This window comes from Nyctereutes procyonoides, unplaced genomic scaffold (assembly GCF_905146905.1).
Source record: "Nyctereutes procyonoides isolate TBG_1078 unplaced genomic scaffold, NYPRO_anot_genome, whole genome shotgun sequence".
Taxonomy (NCBI): Eukaryota; Metazoa; Chordata; class Mammalia; order Carnivora; family Canidae; genus Nyctereutes; species Nyctereutes procyonoides.
Genome location: NW_026575041.1, coordinates 9118454 through 9138294, shown reverse-complemented (window position 1 = coordinate 9138294; position 19841 = coordinate 9118454). Strand labels below are relative to the sequence as shown.

The window sequence follows — 19841 nt, the reverse complement described above, 5'->3', positions numbered from 1 at the left end:
CAAGAGGTATGAGGAGGAATAAATGCCAACAAATTAAACTTGTTTTAATCATTTTCTTTTTGGTGGTAGTATGGGCAAAGTAACTTTGAAAGTATTTTAGAAGTATTACAGAGTTAAGTCAGTGAATAAATATGTTGATATTAAAGGAAGACTGGGTATTCAATGTGACTGAAGTATAATGCAAATATGAAATGATACCTAACAAAAATAAAAAAAATTCTAAGGAATTTGTGAATTCATGATTTCTAATATACGTGTGTGTACCTCTGTGCACTGTACATTTATATATGAATTTGCATATGTCCATATGTTTTGGTAGATACATTTGTGTGTATTTTTCTGTATATATGGATGCATGTTTCTTAGTTCTGTCTGCTAAAAGGGCCAGGAATCAAAGATACTCCAACAGCAATAAGTACACCTACTTTCTACATGTTGATACCTAACACCATTCCTCACTGTCATAATGCAGAGATCCTCAGAGAAGTGGCCAATTAGGTGATACATGATGAGCCTGATACATTTTATTAGCTAAAAAGTCATGGAGTGCTCCAAAAAATAACGGTAGCATGTCCCAAGAACATGGGAGTAGCGTAACAGGGCTTCCACTGGACAAATATGGAACAATTTGAACACAAAAAAAGATTAAGTACAATAAAAAAATTCTAAACCATTAAAAAACAAATTAATTTGGCCACATCCAATAATAAACACATCAGATCAATTAACCAATTATTGGAGAAGGGAGGGCCCTTGAGTACAGTAAAATTCTAAGGGCCAATTGTTTGATGCAAAAGAAGTGTACAATTTGGAAAATTAATGTTTTGCATTGTCATAGTAAAGACTGAATCAGAAAAGAGACATCAGTAAATGCTAATCCAGGAAGAAATTTTGATGAGGTATAGGCATTGAATAGTCTGTTTATCACAGTTATACAGACACATACACACACATATACTATGTGTATATACATATATACATGTGAGTATGTACATGTATGCATATGTACCCACCCCCCCAAAAAAAACCTTCCACAAGCATTAACAGTTATTAAGTAACTGTTATTGTGCTTAATGTGTTATTATGATGTCTCCTTGGTCTGGGCTGCTTTCTTTTTGGCTGAGATCAAAATCCTGAATCTTCTCTAATCAGTCTAGGGGCCACTTGTTCCCATTCTCCATCAGCAGCTATAAGCAAGCATTTGAGCTAGGGCTACAGTAATTACAACAGCTACCTTCTAAGGTGTCAGTGCCGGGATTTAAGAAAGCTGGATCTCGCCACGTTTTTTTGGCTGTGAAACTCAGAGTAAATGCATCTGAAAGGAAAAAATAAATGGTTTGATTTGTGTACCAAGAGGCAGAACATGATATGAAAGCACCTTAGCTTATTTTTAATGACTCAGAAGTAGTCCTTCCTCACATACTCAGTGCCAAATAAATCAATTTTTCAACTTTGACTTGCACTTGACACTGCCTTTAATCTGCGAACTATGAAATGCAAAGAAATCTTGTACACACTCCTCTCCCCCATCTGAGTGTGGCTGTCAGGAGAGCAGTCAACAGCACTCTGTAACAGAAGTTAATTGGAAAGAGCTGGATGTCTCCAGTTCCTTTGGTAATTACTGAAGTCATTCTCCTGGCATGGAAGAGAGCCTCTTGCCTCCACAGTATTTGATAAAGAGACTCTTTTTCCTCCTTATATGGTCACAGAAGCCAAACAAAACTAAGCAGTTTCTGTTTGTTTGATAAACCCCAGAATTACTTTAGGGTTGGATACACTAAGCTTTAGGTTCAATTCAATTCGATTCAAGTACATTTTAAGACCTCTGAGAAGAAGACATGTCTAATTCACCTCTCTGTTCCCAGTGCTCAGTCCCGCATCTGACAGATAATAAATGTTTAGTAAGTGTTAGGAATTTTTATTATTAATACTATTATTATTAACACCTGTCTCTAGTTCCTATTATGTATGAGTCTCTGAAATGAGCACTTAAAGGAAAAAATGAATTTTCACACATTTAGCTTGAAATCCTAGCTCTAATATTAACAGGTATGATGTTGTAGGCAAACCGTTTCATCTCACTGACCATCAGTTTCCTCTCCAATACTATAAGGATTATATATAACTCAGAAGGTTGTATCCATTAAGTGAGTTATAACTATTAAAGTGCCTACTACACTGGCATACAGTAAGTGCTTAAAAAATGATAATTTTCTTCCCTTGTTTCTTAATGTGTCCAGAGACTGTTTGAATTACTTGCTCATGACTAATTTCTTGCTTCACATCTTTGCCTTTGACATTATTAATTTAGGACAGGACAAGTCCTATCCTCTCTTTGTATTCTTTCACTCCTAATTCCAATATCTCTTCCATTTGTGTCATTTTGGCTAAAAGATATCTTTTAAATTGGTATTCAAAAACTCAGATAAAGTTTTTATTGTGTCCTACTTATGTAGCAAACACTAAGGCATGCATTAGAAACGCAGGGTTAAGTACAACATGATGCCTTCCCTCAGGAAGTTTGCAGCCTTGTCAAGGAAACAGGGATATACATACCCAACTGAACTGCAGCATGAGAAATTTTTGGAGAGAGATATTCTTAAAATCAAATTATTATATAAAAACTGTCAATGCCTCATGTTCGGAAGCTGATGAATTGCATCCATGAAGGTTCAGGTAGGAGGTTTCCTTTCAAGTGGGCTTTGAAGGATTATCCAGCATTTTTGGGACAGGGGTTGGGTAAAGATCACTGGACAGAGAGGGGACAGCATGTGCAGAGCTACATGGTGACACAGGTGATAGGAGATAAAAACATGTATCTGCTATCATGTGGTCACATGCTATGTAATACATGTATACAGTGGGAGAGTATTGTTCATGAGCTATGCTACAGGGTCTGGTGTCTTCAGAAAGGTAACTGACGGTGGTGTGAAAGGTAGGTTGCAGATAACCCATACCACTTTTGAAGATGGAGTAAGGATGTGGCTGCCTCAATTGGGGTGAAGCTTTAGCAGTGGCATTTCTTCAGGCTCAGAGGTTACCTGTAGAGCTATAACACCTTAAGGATTAATATCAGTCTATGGCCCGGGGATACAGAAGGGCCGACCTGAATTATTAAAACTAACCAAGAGGCAAATACACAGGGAGAGTATTTATTAATCACTGATTATGTGACTCATTGGAAGGTCAGAAGGGAGAGAGACTGAAGCCCAAATGAGAGACTGAGTAGAAGCCTAGGTCAACTGTGTAAAAGATGAGTTCCTTCACTAGGACAGTGACGATGGTAATGGAGGAGTATGAATATTTTAGAAACATTTGCATGCAGCTTTAGGAAGCTGGCGGACTTTGAATACAGAAAGTGAGCGAAGCAGATAATTTGTATACTTAGTGACAGATGGCATGATAATGTAGAATCAAAAGGAACTGTTATTTGAGTTTCTTAGCCCTAAAGTGTTCAATAAAAACAGGATTTTCTGTTTCAACAAATGACTACACTTGTCTGTAGAAGTGTAAGGAGTAATGTAATTCATGAACCTATTTTTTTCTATTCTCTGTATACTTCAATCCTACTTTTAAAAAATTAAATTGGAACTAATAATTTGATACATTGATCAGAAAGGTAGGAATAGTCTATAATGATTTTTGCAGGGCATGATAAAGGATGACTACTGCCTTCTAAATCATATTTGCACTGAAATGGAAAAAAATCATGAAAACATGATTTATAATGTTGATCAACCTCCCCTAATTTTCCATAGAATTCATTTGGTGTTACTTTCTCAGAAATGTTAGTAAACTCAAGTAGTAGTACTTACTGAAGCACCATTGTAAATCCCAGCTATTGCCAAACTTCACAAATTGACCTTAACAGTTCCTACTCATAACCTTAGACAGGGGAAGGCATTTGGCTGAATAGAGTTAAATGAACAAAGTATTGTACCTCGGGCTATGGGATGGTGAAAGATAAATCCACTGCAAGGCAGGAGACACATACATAATAGACTTTGAGCTTTGAAGATCCAATTCTATGCACATTCTTATTACTGTGTAAAGTGTTTTCAAAGTGCTTTATTAAACCAATCAGTGATTATCTATTTTACACTTGCTGCTTACAAGGACTTTTGACAACCTAAAATGCATACTTCTGTGGTCAGTTTTTCACTCTGAGTACAAAACCAGCTCTCCATAGTGTTTATGCCATTTATAGTGTACCAAGATGCCTCTTCATCACAGAAATATGACTATAACAAGAATCCTTGTTTTATTTTTATTTCCATTCTGTTGATGAGAAAAGAATGAGTCTCTGAGAGATTAAGTGAAGTAATTGGCCAAACTTACCAGGATTTGAATTTAGGTTGTTATACACTAAGTTTCTTTTCCTTTCCATTATATTATTTGGTCTTACATCTTGTGCTTTTTACAGTCAGTCTTTCTGCCTTCCTTCCTTCCTTCCTTCCTTCCTTCCTTCCTTCCTTCCTTCTTCTTCTCTCCTCTCTTCTCCTAATTTTATTTTATTTATGTGACAGAAAGTCAGCCAGAGAGCACAAGTAGGGGGAACAGCAGAGCCAGAGGGAGAAGCAGACCCCCTGTGGAGCAGGGAGCCTGATATGGAACTCAATCCCAGGACCCTGGGATCATGGCCTGAGTTGAAGGCAGATGCTACCTACTGAGCCCCCAGGCGTCCCTCTTTCTTTTTTTTAAAGGGATCTTTTTCATGCAAATTGCATTTTTCTAATTCTTAATTCTTTTCTGTATAACTTTTATCTCAGAATGTTGCTTTAAACATTAAATGAAGAAGTGCAATAGATTTAAAGTAATAATAATATTGAAGTTTTCTTTGGACTTTTATTGCAATATAGTTGACATACCATGTTATATTAGTTTTAGACATAAAGTATTATATTAGATTCAAGAACACAACATAGTAAATCAACAATTCTATACATTATGCAATGTTCACCACCATAAGTGTAGTCCCCATCTGTCACCCTACAATACTATTTCAATATTATTGAATATATTCCCTATGCTGTGCTTTTCATCCAGGAACTTACTTATTTTATAACTGGAATTTTGTTTCTCCTAATCCCCTTCACCTATTTGGCTCATCCCCCCCCACCCCCCTCTCCTCTGGCAACCAGTAGTTTGTTCTTTGTATTTATGAATCTGTTTCTGTTTTTTATTTATTTGCTTGTTACATTTTCTTTTACACTCTACCTTTAAATAGTATGTCATTTGTCTTTATCCGACTTAATTCATTTAGCATGATACCCTCTAAGTCCAACCATGTTGTCATAAAGAATTGTCATAAATGGCAAGATTTCATTCTTTTTCATGGCTGAGTAGTATTTCATTATGTATGTATACATTATATGTATATATTACCACCTCTTTATCCATTAAACTATCAATGGACACTTAGCTTGCTTCCATAACTTTGCTATTATAAATGATGCTACAATAAACATAAGACTGCATATATTTTTTCAAATGATATTTTTGTTTTCCTACAGTAATTCCCAGCAGTAGAATCATATGGTAGTTTCATTTTTAATATTTTGAGGAACCTCCATCTTGTGTTCTATAGTGGCTGCATCAATTTACATTCCTACCAGTGCAGGAGGATTCCTTCTTCTCCACATCCTTCCCAATACTTGTTATTTCTTGTCATTTTGATATTAGTCATTCTGATTGGTATGAGGTGACAACTCATTGTGTGTGTGTGTTTTTAAGGATTTTATTTATTTATTCATGAGAAACACCGAGGGAGAGACAGAGCCATAGGTAGAGGGAGAAGCAGCGTCTCTGTGGGGAGCCCGATGCAGGACTTGATCCCAGGACTCTGGGATTATGATCCGAGCTGAAGGGGATGCTCAACCACTGAACCACCCAGGCATCCCCTCAAAGTGGTTTTGGTTTGCATTTTCCTGATGATGAATGATATGAGACATCTTTTCATGTGTCTGTTGGCCATCTATATATCTTCTTTGAAAAAAAAATGTTTGTTTAGGTCCTTTGCCCATTTTAATCAGATTATTATTTTTTTGAGGGGGGTTGAGTTGTATGAGTTATTTATATATTGGTTGTATCATTTGAAAATTGAGTTGAACAACGTTGGATACACATTAATAGATTTTCATTTTTAATGTGTCTATACCAGTTGCTTTTTTACTTTGTTCTCATTGTCAGATGTTTTTCTAAGCCTACATTCCTTACATAAGTCCCATTATTATAGCTTTTATAGTATCAGGATGGAGATAATTGTGCATATTTTGTATTCTATTTTTTAAAATTATTTATATAAATAGGGACCCCTGGGTGGCTCAGTTGGTTAAATGTCTGCCTTCAGCTTGGTCATATCACGCTTAGCTGACTGAGCCACACACTGTCCCCCTTGTGTTCTGTTTTTATCAGGGCTATATATTGTCCCTTTTTGATTATGGTACTACAGATAAACAAAGATAGGAAAAGATGTATTCAAGAAAGTTAAACTTTACTAAATGTGTGATATTTTTGGAAGATACTTAGTCTTTGGAAAGCTTTATTTTCGTCTTTCATTAAATGGGGATAATAATTAAATAACATAAGGTTATGGTGAGAACTAAATGAACCAGTGTTTTAAATGGATAGATGGATAGGTAGGTAGGTAGGCAAGCAGAGAGATAGAAAGATAGATGATAGATAGATAGATAGATAGATAGATGATAGATGATAGATAGATAGATAGATAGATAGATAATAGAATGAACAGTACTTAGTAAATGAAATGTAAGTTTAAAGAAAATATAATTGACCATTTAACAACATGAGGGTTGAGGGCACAGATTCCCTACATAGTTAATACTTTACATGCAACTTTTGACCCCCTAAAAACATGATTACTAATATCCACAACCTCAAGATATCATTTTTTTTATTATAATACAGGAGTAACTGGCGATAGGAACTGCTTATCCCAAGATGATTAGTGTCACATAGCATTTTATGCAGACATTTGTAACACTGTAGCTCACCACAACAGCAACAGGGGGTAGCTACAAAATTATTACAGTAGTATGATATGTACTACAGTTAATGTTATGCAATTATGATTTAAAACTGCATCTTAACATTTGTGTACATTTCTCTCAACTGTGAGTGCTGCCATGTACCGTCTCTATATTGTGTGCATAATTGTTGGTATATTTTATCTTTTTATAACAGATTTGTATATATCTAATAGTAGTAAATGATAAAATAGACTAGTATTTATGCATTTATTACATAAGCATTTTTCTCTTATTTTAAAAAATATTTCTAGGTTATGTACCTTGTCTGCAAGTTTTTTCAAATTATCACAAATCTCCAAAAATTTTTTCCAGTACATTTATTGAAATTATTTGCATATAAATAGACCCAAGCCATTCAAACCCATGTTTTTCAAGGGTCATTCATACAAAATGTGTATTTAAATAAAGTTAACATTTATTAAGCACTTTTTATATGCAAGACCTATTCTAAGTACTCTATATAATCTTATGTTAATATCCATTACATTATGAGACAAGTATCTTATTATTTCTGTTTTACTGAGGGTAAAACTGAGATTTAGATTAGATAGATGTTTTGCTGAAGGTCCTACAAATATCAGATGAATGGAGACAAGATTTAAATTCATGTCTTACTGACTTTAAAACCCATGACTATAAGCCATACTTTATGCTGAATTTTTAAATTTACCTTTATTTGTATATAACCTACTATTTGATGTATAGATGCTATTTATGGAGATGACAAACATGGACTAAAGTGGTATAATTAAGTATCAAAATGTCAGGAGCCAAGAAATAGCTTAAAAATTGACCATTCTAATATTGACTATTATAATTAATCAGATGTCATAAAATAAAGTGCTAGGAACCACATTTTGCCCCTTTTGATACTTTCTCTAAATGGCTATTATGGGGTACAGTTGTAATTTCAATATAGGACTGAGCTGAGATGAGACTGGAAGAAATATGGAGAGTTCTTCAGTCTAAATAAGCATCATGCCAGGTTTAATCCTTAACTGGTATTTCTGATCATTCTGTTCCCGAAATGTTTGGAGTATCATAAGATCAATAAAGCTCCCAAGTTTTTTTTTTTAATTTTTATTTATTTATGATAGTCACACAGAGAGAGAGAGAGAGAGAGAGAGAGAGAGGCAGAGACATAGGCAGAGGGAGAAGCAGGCTCCATGCAGGGAGCCCGACGTGGGATTCGATCCCGAGTCTCCAGGATCGCGCCCTGGGCCAAAGGCAGGCGCCAAACCGCTGCGCCACCCAGGGATCCCAGCTCCCAAGGTTTGTAGCCAAATTAGTACCCATGTTTTCCTTGCTATCCCATAAACTATAGATACCACAGCTAATTATTGCCTACAGCTTCTAAATCAGGCCTAGCAGGAAAGTTATGTTTCTTAATTTGCGGGTATTAAGTAATGGTATGTAGAATTGAAATGGTGCAGTGGAAAGGAAGATGGGATCAATCTCCCTGCTTTGTCACATAATAGCTGTGCGATTCCATAAAAACTGCCTTCTCTCTGTCTCTCACTTTCTATGAGATTTAAGATCAAAAGCTCCAGATTCAGATCTTGTCTTTGTTTCCTAATACCTTTTTGACCTTTGGCAAGACCATTTTATTTGTTCTAAATTGCAGTTATATGTTTATAATTTTATAACTAGAATTTCCTATGAGTACTTACTTCATAGGATTAAGCTAGAATATATATATACACACATATATACATATATATATATATAAAGATTTTGGATATGTGTGTTGAACATAACAAGTATTTAATAAATGTTAGCATTACTGAACGGGTCAAATAAATATTTTTTATTTCCACCGTACATATAAAAATTATTTTCACACTATACCTTAGTCTATTAATTGTGCAATAGCATTGTGGCTACAAAATCAGCATATATACCTGAGACGCCTCAGTGGCTCAGTGGTTGAGCATCTGCCTTTGGCTCAGGATGTGATCCCAGAGTTCTGGGATCGAGTCCTGCATTGGATTCCTGTATGGAGCCTGCTTCTCCTCCCTCTGCCTATGTCTCTGCCTCTCTGTGTGTCTCTCATGAGTAAAAAAATTAAATCTTTAAAAAAAATCCATGCATACCTTGATTAAAAATACTTTATTACTAAAAAAAACTAACTTTCATCGGAGCTTTTAGTCAGTTATAGTCTTTTTGCTGGTGGTATGTCTTGCTCCTTGATGTTGATGACTGCTTACTGGTCAGGTAGTTGCTGAAGGTTAGGGTGGCTTATTACCCACAGTAGAACTACATTCAAAATTAGAGTCCATCATCACAAACCCTGCTGCTGCTTAATCAATTAAGCTTATGTAACATTCTATTTGTTGTCATTTCAACAGTCTTCATGGCATCATCACCAGCAGTAGATTCCATCTCAAGAAGCCACTTTTGGGATGCCTGGGTGGCTCAGTCGGTTAAGCATCTGCCTTCTGTTCAGGTCATGATCCCAGGGTCCTGGGATCAAGCCCCATGCCAGCCTGCTTCTACCTCTCCCTCTGCTGTTTCCCCTACTTGTTCTCTTTCTCTCTCTCAAGCCAATCAATAAATCTTAAAAAACAAAACAAAAAACTACTTTCTTTGTTCATCCTTAACAAACAACTCTCATCTGTTCAAGATTTACCATGAGATTGCAGAAATTCAGTCACATTGTCAGGCTGCCCTTGTAATTCCAATTCTTCTACTAGTTCTACCATATGTACAGTAACTGCTTCCACTCATCTTGAACCCCTCAAAGTCATTCATGAGGGCTGGAATCAACTTCTTCCACACTCTTGTTCATGTTGATATTTTGACCTTTCCAATGAACCATGAATGTTAGCATGGCATCTAGAATGGTGAAGCCTTTCCAGAAGGTTTTCAATTTACTTTGCCCAGATATATCAGAGGAATCACTATCCATGGAAACTACAGCCCTATGAAGTATATATCTTGAATATTCGTGCTTGAAATTCAAAATTATTCCTTGATTCATAGACTGTGTTATAGTTGTTGTATTAGCAACCATGAGAAAAAAAATATTTCTCATTGTACATCTCTATCAGAGCTCTTGGGTAACTAAGTGCATTGTCAATGAGCAGTAATATTTTAAAAGGAGTTCTTGTTTGTTGTGTGTTTTTTATTTGTTTGGTTTTTTTGAGCAGTAGATCTTAACAGGGGGCTTCAATTATAATGACAGTTGTGTTGCAAACAGATGTGCTCATTCAGGCCTTGCTGTTCCCATAGAGCACAGGCTATGTACATTTAGCTTACTTCTTCAGAGCCTTAGGATTTTCCAACCAGTAAATGAGCACTGCTTTCAACTCCAAGTCACCACCTGCATTAGCCCCTAACAAGAGAGTCAGCCTGTCCTTTTGAAGCTTTGAAGCCTTGAAGCCAGGTATTGACTTCTCTAGTTATAACAGTTCTAGATTGCATCTTCCCTTATAAAGCAGTTATATCTCATTGAAAATCTGTTGAGTAGAGCCACCTTCATAAATTATCTTAACTGGATCTGGATAACTTGCTGCAGATTCTGCATCAGTATTAGCTGCTTCACCTTTCACTTTTATGTTATAGAGATGACATCCCTCCTTAAAACACATGAACCAAACTCAGCTATATTCAGACTTTTCTTCTGCAGCTTGCTCACCCTCTCTCAGTCTCCACAGAATTGAAGAGAGTTAGGACCTTGCTCTGGGGGTTAGGCTTTGGCTTTAGGGAATTTTGTGGCTGGTTTAATCTTCTATCCAGAGCACTAAAATGCTCTCTATACCTGCAATAAGGTTGTTTTGCTTTATCATTCCTATGTTCACTGGAGTAACACTTTTAATTTTAATTTCCTTTGAGGAGTTTTCCTTTGCATTCAGAACTTGGCTGATTGCTCTAAGAGGCCTAGCTTTTGGCCTATCTTGGCGTTTAGTGTGCCTTCCTCACTAGGAAGCTTAGTTTTTCCTAGCTTTTGATTTAAAGGGAGAGAAACGTATGACTCTTCCTTTCATTTGAACACTTAGAAGTCATTGTGGGGTTATTAATTGGCTTAATTTCAAAATGTTGTATCTCGGGGAACAGGAAGGCCCAAGGATAGGGAGAGAGAAGTAGAGCAACTGCTTGATGGAGCAGTCAGCACACACACAATGTTTACAATTAAGTTTGCTGGTTTTTATAGGCACCATTTTTGGAGCCCTAACACGATTATAATGGTAACATCAAAAGTCAGTGATCATAGATCATCATAACAAATACAATAATAATGAGAAAATTTGAAATATTGCAATAATTACCAAAATGTGACCTAGAGAAACTAAGTGAACAAACATTGCTTAAAAAATGGTGCTGACAGATGTGCTCAAAGCAGATTTGCCACAAATCTTCACTTAGTAAAAAAAGGCAGTGTCTGCAAAGCACAATAAAGTCAAGCACAATAAAATGAGGCATGTCTGCAATTGACGACCATGGTAAGGTTTACATTAAATAATGCATATAGAGTGATGAATAAGGACCTGACATTTAATAGATGTCCAATAAATATTAAAACATGAGATACAGTGACATGCAATAAAGCCAAACACCCACATAGGCATGATATGAATTAGCAACAATGACTATAGAAGATATTTTTTATTCATTCATTCTTTAGTTCATTTATTCCATTCAGCAGTCTTTATCACCAATTTTGTGCTTGGCAGGGATCTTATATACCAAGGGGAAAGCAAAGTTTAGTAAGACTGGGTTTCTTTCCTATAGATAGTCTTTATTATAAGATCTAGGTATCTGTTGATAAATTTCAGAGTCCATGAATTCTCTATAATAATATATAAAAATGAATATTTTTTCCTTAGGAATAATATCTGTTGTTTTCATCAGCTGTTTTGAGGGCACTTCTAGAGATCTCAGTTTAGAAGAAATGGTGCACCTTGATCCATAATTATAACTTTGGCTGCACTACTGATCCCCAGTTACCTAGACTTTGAATTCCAGGATAACTGGACCCAAGTTCTAGATTCCTTCCCTGGCTGTTCTCTGACTCCACTTAAACCTCAGATTCCACATGTATAAAACTGGGACGGTAGTACCTACCTCTCAGGCTTGTGTCAATAATACATATCAAAAAGAATCTCAGTATATGACAACTTTGTAGGTATTCAAAAATAAGGGTTCCTTTCACATTGGTTTCTATCTCAGACAGAAGGATACATTCCTCATCCAAGATCAGTCACAGCTTATTGATTGATTGTCACTGGTCAAAATCCTGTGCTTCAAAGAATATCACATGTAAAAGTGATATAAAAGTGAAAACACGATTAATGATCATTAAAACAGAAAAGGTTGGGTCGCACTTCTCTCCATGTCATAATTCATATACATTAGGTCTTACACCTTCTATTGTACCGGCAGTTGCCTGTTCCTTTACTTGTAATTACTATCATAATTGTGTGGCGTAGTGATTCAGATCTGTTTCCAGGTACATAAGGTGTGATAAGTGATACAAGTGCACATTTATCTATCAGATATTTCTCACAGAAAGAGGATACTGTGGAACTTCAAGTTATATAGCAGCACAGACTAGAACACCTCATAGGAAGAAAAGGGCTGCTGAGAGCCATAGAACTGTATACAAATGCTGATGAGTAAAAACAAAGTGGTTATATGGTGGTGGAGGGATGTTTTATAGAATAATTAAATGTCTCTGCAAGAAAATAGAATCATCATTGACAAATATCGAATCGTTATTATAATGTAACAAAAATACATGTTAGGGTCTTCCTATTACTATTTCAGACCATCTTAGCCACTGCACACATTTTATCTCCCCTCAGTGAAAATCTGTAACAGCCACCAGCTTTTATGTCATAGAGCCAGTGTTATGAAAACTCAGATCAGCTCAGCCTTTGGGTCCAAAGTGGTCATGCTAACCTCTATACCTGAGTTCTCTAGGTGACCAAAATCTGGCCTCTCAATTGCCAGAACCTGTCATAAAGTGGAAATTTTTCATGAATAGATTTCTTTTCTTTTCTTTATAAGTATTTTGAAAATAATTTGACATTTTACAGTTTGCATAGAATATTAATGGTAATATTTCCTATGACAAGTGATAGTCCCATTTACCACTGGAAAAAGCACAAATTCCTTACCACTATACATGTACATATACACATCAATATATACATGCATTTCTATTAGGGACCTAAATAAATATATGGAGACACAATAATGAAGAAACATTTTGTGGGCTCTACCTTTAGTGAGCTTCTGGTCTGTTGAAGAAGTCAAAACAGTTACAACTGAAGAAGGAATAGTAAATGTGGGATGGGAAATCCATGATAATACGGGATCACATAACAGGAGCATCAAACGCAGATTTAGAGACTTGGGGAAGACTTTTCAAAAGAGATAACACCAAAATGACCTTAAGGAGGATTGAAGGAAAACACCCTGACAGATGGAGGTTAGATGCAAAGGACCAGAGACAAGTGAGGCATGTGATATATTCTAGGAAATGGAAACACTTCAGTATGACTAGGGTATAAATCAGTAAGTGGACAGGATATTGTAAAGAGATTATGGTAGAAAGGGATATAGAATAACTTTGAATAAGAAAAGACATAGAATCGTACACTACTCTATGAAAACTTCTCTAACCTTTCAGATAAATGTTCATTATTCCCTTACTCCCCAAGTGTCCAGAGACCAATGGATCAATGTGCCTAGAGAAAAACAATAATTACTGCTTGTTGTTTGCATGGTAGGCATGGGGTGGTCTTTGGTCATTTCTCACTTTTCATTCTAGTGGAGAAAATAGTCAACAAGTAGAGCAATAAGTATATAATATAATATTAAAAATCAATAAAGGGGGATCCCTGGGTGGCTCAGCAGTTTAGCGCCTGCCTTTAGCCCAGGCCGTGATCCTGGAGTCCCGGGATCAAGTCCCACGTCGGGCCCCCGGCATGGAGCCTGCTTCTCCCTGCTCCTGCCTCTCTCTCAATCTCTGTGTCTATCATGAATAAATAAATAAATAAATATAATATATCAATAAAGTATGAAGAAAATTAATGCTTGGTGACTTAAATCAAATGAAAATGGTTTAAAATGGGTCCTTTGAATAACAGTTATCTAAAATTAATCCTATTTCCTTTAAACCAGGGAGCTTTCTTTCTTTTTTTTTTTATAAATTAATTTTTATTGGTGTTCAATTTACCAACACAGAGAATAACACCCAGTGCTCATCCCGTCAAGTGTACCCCTCAGTGCCCGTCACCCATTCACCCCCACCCCCCACCCTCCTCCCCCTCCACCACCCCTAGTTCATTTCCCAGAGTTAGAAGTCTTTATGTTCTGTCTCCCTTTCTGATATTTCTCACACATTTCTTCTCCCTTCCCTTATATTCCCTTTCACTATTATTCATATTCCCCAAATGAATGAGAACATACACTGTTTGTCCTTCTCCGGTTACTGTGGCCAAGTTCAAAAAGGGTGTTGCCTGACTTCTCCTCTGGGATTTTGATGGAATCTTGTCTCACATTTAGATCTTTCATCCATTTTGAGTTTATCTTTGTGTATGGTGCAAGAGAGTGGTCCAGTTTCATTCTTCTGCATGTGGATGTCCAATTTTCCCAGCACCATTTATTGAAGAGACTGTCTTTCTTCTAGTGGATCGTCTTTCCTCCTTTATTGTATATTAGTTGAGCATAAAGTTCAGGGTCCACTTCTGGGTTCTCTGTTCTGTTCCATTGATCTATATGTCTGTTTTTGTGCCAGTACCACACTGTCTTGATGAACACAGCTTTGTAGTACAACCTGAAATCTGGCATTGTGATGCCCCCAGATATGGTTTTCTTTTTTTAAAATTCCCCTGGCTGTTTGGGGTCTTTTCTGATTCCACACAAATCTTAAAATAATTTGTTCTAAGTCTCTGAAGAAAGTCCATGATATTTTGATAGGGATTGCATTATACGTGTAAATTGCCCTGGGTAACATTGACATTTTCACAATATTAATTCTGCCAATCCATGAGCATGGAATATTTTTCCATCTCTTTGTGTCTTCCTCAATTTCTTTCAGAAGTGTTCTGTAGTTTTTAGGGTATATTTTGAGAACCATTTGAATGGTAAATGGTTCTCCAACCTTTTATTTTCAGGTTGTAGGTGTCCTTCTGTCTAAAATGAGTCTCTTGTAGACAGCAAATAGATGGGTCCTGTTTTTTTATCCAGTCTGAAACTCTGCGCCTTTTGATGGGGTCATTAAGCCCATTCACGTTCAGAGTTACTTGAACTTCTTCTTAAAGGGGAGTTTTAAGAGTCCCCCTTAAAATTTCTTGCAGAGCTGGTTTGGAGGTCACATATTCTTTCAGTTCCTGCCTGTCTTGGAAGCTCTTTATCTCTCCTTCCATTTTGAATGAGAGCCTTGCTGGATAAAGTATTCTTGGTTGCATGTTCTTCTCATTTAGGACCCTGAATATATCCTGCCAGCCCTTTCTGGCCTGCCACGTCTCTGTGGAGAGGTCTGCTGTTACCCTAATATTCCTCCCCATGAAAGTCAGGGACTTCTTGTCTCTTGCTGCTTTAAGGATCTTCTCTTTATCTTTGGAATTTGCAAGCTTCACTATTAAATGTCGAGGTGTTGAACGGTTTTTATTGATTTTAGGGGGGATCTCTCTATTTCCTGGATCTGAATGCCTGTTTCCCTTCCCAGATTGGGAAAGTTTTCAGCTAGGATTTGTTCAAATACATATTCTGGCCCTCTGGCCCTTTCGGCGCCCTCGGGAACCCCAATTAAACGTAGGTTTTTCTTCCTTAGAGTGTCGTTCATTTCCCTTAATCTGTCTTCATGGTTCTTTAATTGTTTATCTCTTTTTTCCTCAGTTTCCCTCTTTGCCATTAACTTGTCTTCTATGTCACTCACTCGTTCTTCCACCTCGTTAACCCTCGTCGTTAGGACTTCTAGTTTGGATTGCATCTCATTCAATTGAGTTTTAATTTCTGCCTGATTGGATCTAAATTCTGCAGTCATGAAGTCTCGTGAGTCCTTAATGCTTTTTTCTAGAGCCACCAGTAGCTGTAGAATAGTGCTTCTGAATTGGCTTTCTGACATTGAAGTGTAATCCAGATTTTGTAACTCTGTGGGAGAGAGGGCTGTTTCTGATTCTTTCTTTTGAAGTGAGGTTTTCCTTCTAGTCATTTTGCTCAGTGCAGAGTGGCCAAAAACAAGTTGTATTGGAACACGGGGGAGTATCACTGGTCCGTCCAGCTGGTCTTCTGGGGGAGGGGCCTGCTGTGCTGATTCTCAGGTGTTAGCACTTGGGGGAGCTGCTCTGCCCCTGCCTGCTGCAGGGCTCAGCGGGGGTTGTTTACCCCGTGGGGCCCCAGGAGGATCAGCCGCAGTTGCTATGGCAACTCTGGAAGCCTGGATTCAGCCTCCGCAGGAACTACGGGGCTCGGGGCTCTCGGCTCTCCGTCCGCAGGGCCTGGAGGCTCCGGGGCGGGGCCGCTGATGTGCTCAGCTCGGGGCAGGAGCGTCCTCGCTGTCCTGGGCCCTCCCGGCCTCTTCTGTCCCGGGGGAGGCCGGATCCTGGGCTGTGTCCCGGCGCCCTGTGCTCCGGGGCCTGCGCTGTTGGATTCGCGCTCCCGCCCCGCAGCCCCCTCCGCGGAGCCGCCGCCCGAGCCCCTCCGAGCTGCTCCGGTCGGTCCCGCCGTGCGCGCTGCAGCCCTTAGGGAGCTCGGAGCACTCTCCCGGGGCGCAGGTGTCTGTTAGTGTCCCCGGGAGCCCGAGGGCATCCCCGCCCTCCTGGGTCCTGCTCCAACTCCCTGCGAGCCCCTTTCCGCCCGCCCGGGAAGGTTGGTGCAGCTCCTGCTCCTCCGGGACGGGGCTCTCCTGTCCTGGGGACACTCGCCCCGGCCTCAGCCCGGCTCCTCGCGGGCCCCTCCCCCTCCGAGGCCTTTTGTTCCTTTATTTCTCTTTCCCCGTCTTCCTGCCTTGATAGAAGCGCGGACTCTTCTCACTGTAGCATTCCAGCTGGTCTCTCTTTACATCTCAGGCCGAATTCGTAGATTTTCAGGATGGTTTGAAGGTTATCTAGGTAATTTGGTGGGGACAGGTGATTTGGGGACCCTGCTCTTCCGCCATCTTGCCCCTCCCTCCTCACCAGGGAGCTTTCTATATAGGATATTAGAGTCTTTCTAATTGGATCCAGTAAGACTTTTTACCTACTAATGACATTTTTTTTTGTTTATTTTATTGTCCACTATTCTAATACATAGAATAGATCATATTCCACCTATCTAACACCATGCAGATTATAAATTCCTTTGATTCAGGAGGTTAAGAATTAGATGGAAAATAAATCATTCTTCTTTGTATCATTTGTATTATTCTAATAAAAGAAACACTTCATTTTCCATTAACTTTATTGTTCCATTAATTATATAAGTGTATAAAATGCATGCCGTATCGCAACCTAAAGTGGCATGCTGCTAAATTATGGTTAATGACAGAAACTTCTAAAAAAAAGAACTATAACAACTATAAAGCATATGAGTAAGACTAAAAATTAACTTCATTCTTTATTCTTTTTAAAAAGCTTTTTTTTCCCAAAAGGGGAATGATGGGGAATAGATTTGATCAAAATAAAACTCCACCATTCACTCATTTGTTGAGCTAAAAGGAGAGATCTCCATCTTCATTGATCTACCACTGTTTCTTCTGTTAATAATTTAATTCATCTCTCAGTTTCCAAAGTAATTTACCTTCTCTAGTATAGTTTGAAGGTATAGAAGCATGCTTTCTTATTCACATTTATTTATATGTTAAAACTAAATGATGGAATTATTGCTTATGATTCTTTGACTAGCTGCTAGAGAATGTTATGCATACATATATTTAGAAAGCTTTCTAATACAATTCAGTTACAGGAACGAAACACAGATTATGCTATCTCCTGACCATTTATCCTACCTGGAGTCTTAGAGAGTTTTTAGTTTTATATTTATTCTTCAACAGTGTGTATAAAGGATACACTAAAAGCTGCTGGTTTCTCAACAACATCATGGTCACAGTTAGTTAAATATTTAATGCCACCAAGTACAAGGTAGGACATGCAATGAGCATGAACTAGACTATAAAACCACTGTAATGGGTTTAGATCCCTTGGGTCTCCAATGTGCCCTGTACTGATACAGTAATTGAGGGAAAAGTCTCGTCAAGATGCACATTTAAATAGGAATCTGTCCTGCCATATCCGTTGACAAGATTAATTATAGATCTCTGAACTTGATGTGTTTCTTAATATCTTGAATCCCTTTCCTAGTATGCAGTCAAGTTGCAGAATTTGTTATAGCTTTGTGTAATTCTGGATAATTCTCTTTACCAAGGTAACACTTTTCAATATATTTTAAGTCTTAATGACTTAACTGAGTATCTGATAAAAGTTTCCATTAGTGATTTGCTAGTAGTTCTTGCATTTGCTCATTGAAATTAAGATAATCCTTTACAAGAGTAACACAATTCTGGAAGAATGTAAGAGCTCTCTTAAGGAGAAAATTCAGCCATTTTCTCTAGTGTGTATCTTCAATGAAAAGATGAAACAGTAAACACGGTAAAAATTGTTAAGATATTTTGCTTTGTGCTCTACATAATCTGCCTTAGGCAATATGAAAAGAAAAAATATCCAAATTATTTTTTAAAACTGAAATTATGGTGGTGGTAGATTCAGTACACCATTTGTATTAAAAAGTATATAGGTTATATATCAAAGAAATTTAAAGCACAAGTTTATGGTGAAACAGACATAGAACTGAGTCAAGTTATCTGTGTTTACTAATTGGGTAAAGTTATTTAATGTTTTTTGATCTTTAGTTTTCTCATGTATAAAACAGGATAGGTAAACCAACTGTTTGGATTTGTTATGATGATTACATCATATGATTCACGAAAGGTGATTATCACAATGCTTGGTCCATCACAATCACTAAATGCCAGCTTAAAAATAAACAGCTCTTTCCCTCTTTACTGTGAGAGGAGTTTTAGCCATGTCCGCCCACTTGCAATGGATGGATGATAATGCAGAACAGCTCCAACTTCCTGGTCAAGAACAAACAGACATACAGCACAGAATCCCATAATCTGAAGCTTGCAACTCCTTCTGCCATGAAAAGCTGATTCACTGCAAGACTATGGGCATGGAGCTGCCAGCCTATGGTCAATGTGTAGTGGTAGTCATTAATTGGAGATCTGACCAGCAAACCCCACCACTTCTTATGTGTGGACCACCATTAGCAAGAATACCCAGGCCAACCTCAGCAGTACCAGGCACATGATCTGCAAGAACAAGTACAGCTCAGATCTGCATAGCTGGCATTTGCAGAGCCAGCACCATCCTGCCTAGCCAGAAATTTGTGATGGTGAGGAGGAAGACGCTGCCTCACCAAGAGCTTCTAAGTCCTTGCCCCTCACCTTCAAAGCAATAAAGATGTCAACCACCTAAAAACAAATAAAAGTAAACATAATACCTCAAAAATTTGAAATATTTTCCTAGGCTTTCTATTGACCGCATCATCTTAATTGTGAATCTAAGAAGCAAGCTTCATAAAAATCTTTACAGTTGATCCTAATGAAGACTCAGATGTCTTTGTTTTATTGTGATGCATCTTCATAATGGATTCCTGAAGGGAGTATTTATTAATGAATTGCATTCAGTACTCTTAAACAAGAAATCAATAAGCTTAGCCAGGTTTTATTTTTCTCCTATTTTCCTTAATATCTAGGATAGTACTCTTAGTTGCAGGACATAGTAGCTAATTAACTCTCATCAT

General features: G+C 37.6%; 1 pseudogene; it reads left to right on the top strand.

Moving 5' to 3' along the window:
• Positions 1 to 19058: 19058 nt before the first annotated feature.
• Positions 19059 to 19496, top strand: LOC129506591 (60S ribosomal protein L28-like; annotated as a pseudogene).
• Positions 19497 to 19841: the final 345 nt, after the last annotated feature.